The sequence below is a fragment of the Peromyscus californicus genome, unplaced genomic scaffold, assembly GCF_007827085.1.
Source record: "Peromyscus californicus insignis strain IS unplaced genomic scaffold, ASM782708v3 Scaffold_21__1_contigs__length_65335640, whole genome shotgun sequence".
NCBI lineage: Eukaryota > Metazoa > Chordata > Mammalia > Rodentia > Cricetidae > Peromyscus > Peromyscus californicus.
Genome location: NW_026294514.1, coordinates 57,876,178 through 57,885,961, shown reverse-complemented (window position 1 = coordinate 57,885,961; position 9,784 = coordinate 57,876,178).

Genomic DNA, 9,784 nt, shown 5'->3' with positions numbered 1-9,784 from the left:
CAGAAATTCCCCCATCTTGGTCTAACCTGCCAATCTCTGTGTCCACGAATGCAGTTTTTAAATGCCTTGATTTATAACTCTCTTTGTTCTATTACTATGTGTCTTAGTCACTGTTCTATTGCTGTGAAGAAACACCATGACCAAAGCAACTCTTATAAAAAGAAACCATGTAACTAGAAGCTTGCCTTCAGTTTCACAGGGTTAGTCCATGATCCTCGCGGTAGGAAGCAGGCAGACATGGCACTGGAGCAGAAGCTTTATATCCTGATCCACAGGAAGCAGGCAGAGAGAAAGACACCAGGCCTGGTGCAGGCTTTTGAAACCACAAAGCCCACACTCAGTGACACACCTCCTCCAACAAGGCCACACCTCCTAATCCTTCTCAGACAGCGTCACTCCCTGGTGACTAAGCATTCAAAAATATGAACCATATGAGAACATGGAACCTGGAATCACCTAGCTCCGTGTTTCCCAGGCCATGGCCACTCAGATTTGGCTTCAGAATGAACTGTCTTTTATTCCCTTTGAGGTGAAAGCTGTGTTTTTCCCATCAGCAAGAGTTTGAACTCAGTTGAGCTACATAGCAAATTCTAAGACAACCTAGGATCCAGGTCAAGACCCTGCCTCAGTGAATGAATGATTAAACAAACAAAAACAGACTTTATTCTGAGCCAGATGTGATGGACTGTGGTCCAGGGAAACAGATGCAAGTCACCTGGGATGGCACTTCCACTAGAAAAGAGGTGACATGAACTTTTACAGCTATGGGAGAGAAGAAAGCCAGACATCGACATGTTTGCCAGTGACATTGGTGGAGCATCAGATGGGGGCTGAGCAGAGCAGGGAAATCCCATCACAGGACTCAGACGTCACATGCAGGCATTCTGAGCTTTAGGGTTGGGGCCGGGAGGAGGCCGGCCTTCTAAGCTTACTGATGCGTTTCAACAAGGTTATCTGTCAGTCAAGACTATATCAAGCAAAAGCCTGGGAGGATGGCCCAGCAGCTAACGTACTCGCTGTTTGCATTAGTCAGAGTTCTCCAGAGGAACAGAATGTCAACACAGAAACACAGTTCTCACCTCAAGGAGAATAGGAGGTAGTTTATTCAGGAGCCAAAACATGAGTGATTCTGGACCCGGGGTGTTGAGAAATGGTGCTCGAGAAGCCTTGGCGGGTTTGAGCCAAGGAGACATGCCATGTGGGCAGCAGCCAAGGGGGCATGGTGGAAAGTTACTCACACCACGCAGACACGGCATCCACGTGGAAAGTTTTAGTATTAAAGGGGAAGGAGAGAAGGGAAGAGAAGGAGGGAGAAGGGGACAGGGAGAAGGAGAGGGCGAGGGAGGGGGGAGAGAGAGAGAGAGAGAAAGGAAGTGCACACCTCATGGGGAGAGAGAGAGAGAAAGAGAAGAAGAAGAGGAAGAGGAGGAGGAAGGGAGGAAGAAGGAGAAGAAGAGGAGGAAGGGGTTTTTCCTCTTAAAGGAGGCTTTACATAAGATGGCATCAGACTTTGGGTGGGTCCCCAAGGGGCGGTTCAGAATGCTAACACCAGGATCCCAAGTTTCAGCTACCAAGTCCATGTCTAGCAACACGGACACACTTTTATGGAGTTTTAAAACAACAGAACAAAGAAAGTTGTCGGGGAAGCCAATTCTAAACTACGCTGGTGGAAACATTAAGTAGGCGGTTACAGGAAGATGGGGGAATCTCAACTATAGACTTCAGATGTTATATGACAGCACTCAGCCCTCTGGTTGGTGGAGTCCTCTCAAGTTTCAAAAGTATTTTATCTGTTGTCAGTGTATGAGGTCTGTCTAGTCGCAGGGTGTTAGGTCTGACACAGAGCGGGTAAGAAATGACCGTTTTTTAAAGGCTAAGGATCATGCCGGGTAAATTGTAATGAGGCTCTGGAACTGTTGGGGTGCTCAGCAGTTCTAGTGTGGTGCTGCCAATCTGGAAGGTTTCTGGAGAACTGCTGGTCCCCAGTCCACAGTGGAAGGCTGGAAATGCTAGTTCTGACGTCAGTGAAGGAGTCAACTCAGAGGCAAGAGGGAAGGTAAATAATCTTCCTTCTGCCGTGCTCTTTATATATGGGCTGCTACCAGAGGGTGCTGCCCACGATAGGGGTGGGTCTTCCCACATCGAATAAGGTAACCAGGATAGTCCTCCTGAGTGAGTTCACCTGATGTTAACAGAACCTTCTTAGTTCCTTGGGATGGAGGGACCAGGTGCCCCATTCCTGTTGGCTGCTCAAAGCTTTTAGGGTGGCAGATCCCCGCATAGGCCTCTCTCACATGGCAGGCTACCATCTCAAAGTCAGAAGAGGCCCCCTCTTCTGAAAACTAGACCCCTCTCTTAAAGGGCTTGCCTGGTTAGGACAGGCCCACGAAGCACAGTCCTCCTTCGGCTCAACTCAGAGTCAGCTGACAAGGCCTCCGATGACTTAGCAACACATCTTCACCTTGTTCCTGTAGCATGACCTAAGCTCAGGAGTGCTGCCCAAGGCATTATAGGCCTGAGCAGGAAGAGGTGGGTGCACCAGCCTCCCCTCCTAGAATTCTGCTTCCCGAAGCCTGGACTTCCCCCATTAATGCTGGACTCGTGTCTAGCAGTATACTGGGGTGAGGGTATTCTGGCTGATTTCAAGCAACCTGATATTCTCCCAGGGTGGACCAGGATAAGCCAGAATCCAGACATTTGACAGGAACTGGGGGCAGGGCATTCCTTCTCTGTGTTTGAGGTTACCCTGTACCAAAGGTCTTCCCCTGCAAGGTCCTCTCTTGGAGACCTTGGACCAGTCAGCCCCTACCCCACACCTGTCTGCTCACTCCTGAAGGCAGAGGTTGGAGCAGGCAATCCCAGGCCTGCCTCTCTGATGTGTGTGATCAGGTCGTTCTAGCCAGGTGCTGGGAGCGGCCCGCTGTGAGAGAAACTTCCAGGGCTCTATGAACCAAAGCCTGTGTCCTCGGGGCTTAGACATGATAAACTCTACTTCAGGATGATGAGGACCCACAACTCAAAAATTCAGATTGTACCCAACACCATAGTTGCTGGCCGTGGAAATAAAACAAAACGGTTCCTAAGTAATTCGTGTATGTGGACAAAATTAGCATTATTTTTATAACTTTCTATTACTTTTTACATTTCCAGACAGCTCATCAGCCTTGCTGCGTGGGCCCTGATAAGAATTCTCACTAAGCCACAGTCACATCTACATGCACTCAACTTCCCGGGCACACGTTCACCTTTTAAGAGAAGTCAGGCTTGGTGACTGGTGACACACACCTAAAGTTCCAGTACTCAGGGGACAAGACAGCCTTGGCTTCATGAGATGCTATCTCAAAAAAAAAAAAAAAATAATAGAATCCAGTACAACTATAAGGGCTTCAGAGCCTATGCAAACCCTTCCCAATGTAGCATTATTATTATTTTTTGGTTTTTTGGTTTTTCGAGACAGGGTTTCTCTGTGTAGCTTTGCGCCATTCCTGGAACTCACTTGGTAGCCCAGGCTGGCCTCGAACTCACAGAGATCCGCCTGGCTCTGCCTCCCGAGTGTAGCATTAATTTTAACTGGTCTTAATAATAAAAACCTGAAGTCAGATGTCAGGGTAAATGCTGAAAGATCAGAGAACTAAAGGAGGAGCCACAGTCCCCTCTCACCTCCACAACTCCTCAGACTGAAAAGGGCCAATCTCTTGTCTCTGCCTGCCTTATATTCCTCTGTCTGCCCACTCATATCACTTCCTGTCTCCTGTCTATACAGACCTCCAGACCTCTATGGTTAACTAATGGCTAGCTCTTGCTTTTGCCCTTCAAGCAAGCTTTATTTGTCAGAGCACAAGCAAAATATCATCACACCCCCAACCTCTGTTCAAATACTCTGTGACAAATTTTCTGTTTCCATTGACATCTCTTCCGTGTGCGCTCCTGGCTGACCTATGTATGACCTCTAGAACTATGACCTCCAGAATTCCTACGCTGTGCCCCACAGAAGCAGCCAGACCCAATGCTGCTTAAACATGCGTGAGAGTTTTGTAAACACTTTTGACTGTACTTGTAAACAGATGCATGCATGTGTGTCTCTGTGTGGGTTTGTGCATGCAATGTAGTGGAGGCCAGAAAGATCTGAAAGAGGGCTTCAGGTCCCCCAGAGCTGGAGTTGTGAGCCCAGCATGAGTACTGGGAACTGAACTCAGACCCTCTGGAAGAAGAGCAAGCACTCTTAACCCCTAAGCCGTCTCTCCAGCCCCCTTTTTTTATTATGTTTTCATTCATGTTGTGTGTATGTACATACATGCGTGCGCACGCACATGCCACGGTGAACTTGCTGAGGTCAGAGGACAACTTGTGGGAATAGGTCCTGGGGGTGGAATCTAGTCACCGGGCTTGGCATTAAGTGTCTGTAATTACCCACGGAGCCATCTCACTGGCCCCTCATGTGGGACTTCCAAGCAGTTCTCTGGGTTGCCGCAGACCAGCGCCCCTGTTCTGTGTGCACAGACCACAGCTGTGGGCTCCGTCGATAATGTAGCCACCTTTCCAACAGAAGCAACCAGATGACCAAGCTCTGGCTAGCCAGGCATGCTGGTGCTCTCCTGGGGATGGGGGTGGGGGGAGAGACAGGCAGAAGCAGGGAGGGAGACCCAAGCCACTTCTTTCTTGGGCTTCCCTGCAGAGCTGGTGGCTAAGGACAAACAGACTGATAATCATCTGAGATCCCCTCTTCTGCAATGCTCTAATCTCCTGCAGCCCTTGAGATAGACGGGAGCTGGGGACTGCCTCTCCCTTTCACCCTTTTTATCTCTCCTTCTTATCACAGTGTAAAATTCCAGCAGTGGTTCCTGAGTTGCCGAGCTAAATTCCTCAGGTCAGTGATCAATGCTGCGCATGGCTGACAGCCAATGCAGCAGGAAACCAAGAAGGTCAGGTCCTGCCCCAGGTACCCCAGCAGGGGGAGACAGAGCCCTGCAGAGCGACAGGTCACTGTCTGGGCTTCAGCAGCCCCAGGTCAGAAAGGATTGGGAAAGGTCAGCGAAGACCCTTCCCAGGAGGAAATGCTTACTTGGGCACAGCCAAGAAGGCAGAGGCGCCCTCATCCCAGGAGCAGAATGAGCAGGGTAAGGCCAACCGTGTGCTAGGCAGGGGGTGTGTCAGCAGGCAGAACTGAGTGGGCAACAGGAGGGGCAGGTGGCAAAGCCAGGCCTGGATGCTTTGTCCAAGCTTGTCCCCATGCTATGAACTACTGTGAACATGAACATGAACATGAACACTACTTCCAGATTGTGCTCCCACATCCTGGTACCAACCAACCCAAGTTCCACACCCAAGTAGCCCCAAGTCCACGTCTGGGGTCCTCCAGGAACTCTGCCCTGGGTCCACCCTCCCAGAAGCATCATCATGGGTCCCTGGACAGTCATAGCAAGGAGCAACTGCTTGTTGGGAGTGTGCCTAGAGCACGGATGGATATGTAGCAAGGCACCCACATGTTTATCCTGGTGTAGGATGGACCTGGTAGGACAGAAAGGCAGCAGTTAGGCCAGGCTAGTCCATCCCAGCCAGTGTTCTAAGGTTCCAGATACAAACTTGGGATTCTTGGTGTCAGGAAGGTAGATAAGTATAGTAGTGTGGGGTTCTTTGGAGGAACCGAACCGATGGTGGGTGTGTGTGTGTGTGTGTGTGTGTGTGTGTGTGTGTATTGATTAAGTCAGCTTATGTTAAAATAGCAACAACAGCTGAATTGCCCCTGAAAGGCTGAGAACCCAGTAGTTATTCAGTCCCTGAGGCTCCTGCCTCAGCCGTGGGAGTCATCCCACAGTGCCTGTCTCCCCCTGAAGAGACTGATAGCTCCATAGTTGCTCTGCCCACAAGGCTAAGTCCCAATCTTGTGCCAAAAACCTGGAAGTTTCCTGGAGAGCTGCTGGCCTGTAGTCCACAATGGAAGCCTAGAAATACTGGTTTCTGGGGTTAGTGGTATCAGCGAAGGATCAGCAACAGCAGGGTGACTCAATTGTTAGCAAGAGGGAGAGCTGAGCCGACAAGAGGGAAGGTCAAGAGAGCTAAAGGTGAGTAATCTTCCTTCGGCCATGCTCTTTTCAAAAATTTATTTATCTTTATTTTGTGTGCCTTGATGTTCTGTCATGGGTGTCAAGCCCCTTGGAACTAGAATTACAGACAGTTATGGGCTGCCATGTGGGTGCTGGGAATTGAACCCGGGTCTTCTGAAACAGCAGTCAATGCTCTTAACCACTGAGCCATCTCTCCAGCCCTGCCATGCTCTTTTTTTTTTTTTTTTTAAATCTGGACTGCCCCTAGACTACTCTGTCCATGTCAGTGAAAACGGTCAAGATGGTTCTTCAGGTGAGGATCCCTACTCGGGTGATACTAATTTGTGTCAAGTCCGCACCAAAACCAACAATATTACCAGGGAAGGGTTGGGGTGTGCTCCATCCTCAGTGCTCCTTCAGCTTTCTGTGTAACTGTTAACCCTTTATATCCTGGGTACCTGGGCCACCGCTTGTACTCAGTCCCTATCAGTGCTGGGGGATGGCATTCAACGCTTTCAGCTCATCTCACAGATGAGGAAAGGGAAGCCCAGACTGACCCAAGACCCCACAAAAGAAAACCAGTGCAAGAATTCCGTGGTCAGAGGAGGGGATGGAGCAGCCTCTGATCCTGTGGGTGGGTGGTCTGGCCCACTCTGCCCTGCTACCTGGCCTGTGGAAGAAGACTTAGATGTTCTCAAGAAGGCTGTTCTTCGATAGGGGAGCATGCATACTCCTCCACCGTGGCCAGGCTACACAATCAGCCCGAGAAAGGACACTCCGATCTCTCTCTTACATGACCAGCATCCTTTCTAGAGCAGCCAGATGTGCCTCAGTTCCCTCCCAGAATCTTTACAGTCACCTCTGCCCTCAGCCCGATGTGCCTGGCTTCCCATTCACTCTGGAACCTGCTCCACCTTCCCATCACTGAAAAGGTTTCCATAAGACAGATCAGGGAGAGTGCCCTCTCCCTGGGTCACTGGAGAGATGTTTGGCCAAGTGAAGGTGCATTAAAATCTGTTAAAAATGAGCATTAGTGATAATGATGCTCCAGCTCCCTAAGGCACAGCCCCAGACAGGATTGGGTCAGTTCATACAGGACTTTCTGCTCTCACACACTTTGGCGAGCTCTAGATGACCCCAAAATTATTCTGCGTTAGCCAGAATGGAAAGCATTTTCCCAGGTGGCCATGCACAGGGACACTATGATTGGTGTAAAAGGGATAATGTTGTGATTGATGCAATCATCATCCCTCCTTTGCATGAGAGGTTGCTTGTGATTGATCCAAATACCCCCTTTCTAGCTACACAAGCACAATGCTTGGTTGACAAAGTGAGCTGGCTAAAGGGTGCCTTCCTGTGCTGATGTCTCCCCTAATATACAACATTAAGCTCAACACAAGGTTTCTCTGAAGTGGTCTTTTCTTGGCTACTTTTAGTATCATCGTGGCATCTTAGAATTTCTATTGCTGTGATGAAACACCATGACCAAAGCAACTTGGGGAGGAAAGGCTTTGCTTGACTTACATTTCGATATCACTGTTCATCATTGAAGGAAGTCAGGACAAAAACTCAAACAGGGCAGGAACCTGGAGGCAGGAGCTGATGCAGAGGCCATGGAGGAGTGCTGCTTACTGGCTTGCTCCCCGTGGCTTGCTCAGCCTGCTTCCTTATAGAACCCAGAACCATCTGCCCAGGAGTGGCTCCACCCACAATGTGCTGGGCCCTCCCCCATCAATCACTAGTTAAGAAAACACTCTACATCCACTGGCTTGCCTATAACCTTATGGAGGCATTTTCTCAATTGAGACTCCCTCCTCTCCAGTGATTCTAGCTTGTGTCAAGTTGACATAAAATTAGCCAGCACACGTGGGTAGCTCTGATAGCATAGAAGAAGAGGAGGAAGAAGAGGAGGAAGAAGAGGAAGAAGAGGAGGAGGAGGAAGAAGAGGAAGAAAGAAGAAGAGGAGGAGAAAAGAAGGAAGAAGAAGAGGAAGCAGAAGCAGAAGGAGTAGCGTGTCCACAATAGTTGACGAGATGACAGAACAAGCCACCAAAGGGGTAAAGCCATGGCTAATTGACAGCCAAGCAGGCAAAGCTAAGCCAGCAGCAGGCTGAGCTGCAAACACAGCAGGACAGCCCATTGCCCTGACAGCAGCAAGACAAGCAGCACCACAAGACCCAGGCTGACAGCGGCACCGCCAGCAGCAGCAGCTGCTCAGGTGGCAGCGACTGTGATGATGACCAATGACCAATGACCAATGACCCTAGCAATGGAAGGCAGCTAAGCAATTCAAGGGAGCAACCAGTGCAAGAACAAGGGGGGCAGCAGAAGTCGAGGGCAGAGAAGAGAGGTGCAGTTGAAGGACACAGGCTGTAACGAGCCAGAGAATAGCCCGGGAGAGTTCCAGAGAGTTGTCAAGTCGTTAGGGCCGAGGGTCTCAAACAACTCAGACCTGGGAAATCAAACACTGGCCACAGAAGAATCCGGCCTTAGGCCTGTATAATGGCTCAGTGTCCTGACATCCCAGGTCTGCACAGGAGTGCTCTAATTCTAGAAAGAGCCACCTGCCGCTGCTCCCGGGGGCCTGTTGCCACTGTTCCCTGTGGCCAGGTGTCGAGGGAGACCGAAGCTCTGAAGACCAACATTGGGCACTTTCTCCTCACAAAAGAACCCAAGTCAGCTGACCGGTAACATCATCAATTCACCACGGCTCCCAGTTGTCAGAGCTCAGCAACAACACAGTCTTGTGCTCTCTATTCTTTTTTCTTCCTTTCCTTCTCCTTTTAATGTAACTAAGCATCCTTATTGTCCATTCCCTCTCCTTACTGGGTTCTTAGGTGAACTATATTGCAGATTTTCAGTCCTGTTGTTTCTACATAGTTCTATTCACGGGTTGCTAAATCTCTCTTGAAATCCATTCATTTGCCTGTTGTGTACACTTTTCTCTTACAGATTTGTTGTTGTTGTATTAAACATAGTATCTTAGATTCCATATCCATTCATTGTAGTTGTGTGCTTCGTGGGTCTATGTAGCAGGCTTTCTTGGACCAACAGCCCCCAAATCATGACATGGAGACTTATCATTAATTATGAATGCTCAGTCTTAGCTTAGGCTTATTTCTAGATAGCTCTTTTTCTTTAACTTAAATTAAACATGTCTAATAATCTATGTGCTGCCCCGAGGCTCATTTACCTCATTTACATACTGTCCATCCTGCTTTCCTGCTTCATCAGCATCTTGCTAGCTGGCTCCCCTTTTCTCTGCCCACAATCCCTGCCTATCCCTCCTCTGTCTAGCTATTGGCCATTCAGCTTTTTATTAGACCCATCAGGTGCCTTAGGCAGGCAAGGTAAAACAGCAACACATCTTTACATAGTTAAATGCAACATAAACAAAAGCAACACATCTCCACATAGTTAAACAAATATTCTATTCCACAACAGGTCTGTTTCCATTGTTTAGTTCCTGGTTTTGGTTTTCGTTTTATAGTGCTGAAGGTGGAATCCTGGGCCTTGTACCTGCTCGGCAAGCACTTTTCTACAGCACATGTTGTTTTTCTTGGACATGGTCTCACTTTCTCACCTACTCACTTCCACACTAACACCCCTGTCCAACGTTGTTGTCCAGAAGGCACAAACAGAAGGCCCAGCAACTCTGTTTTTCTCTTCCCTTCACCCCCAAGAACAGCCCCTTTGCCTTGAACTCTAGTTTTCAGAATGCCTAAAGGGCACCTGCTCAG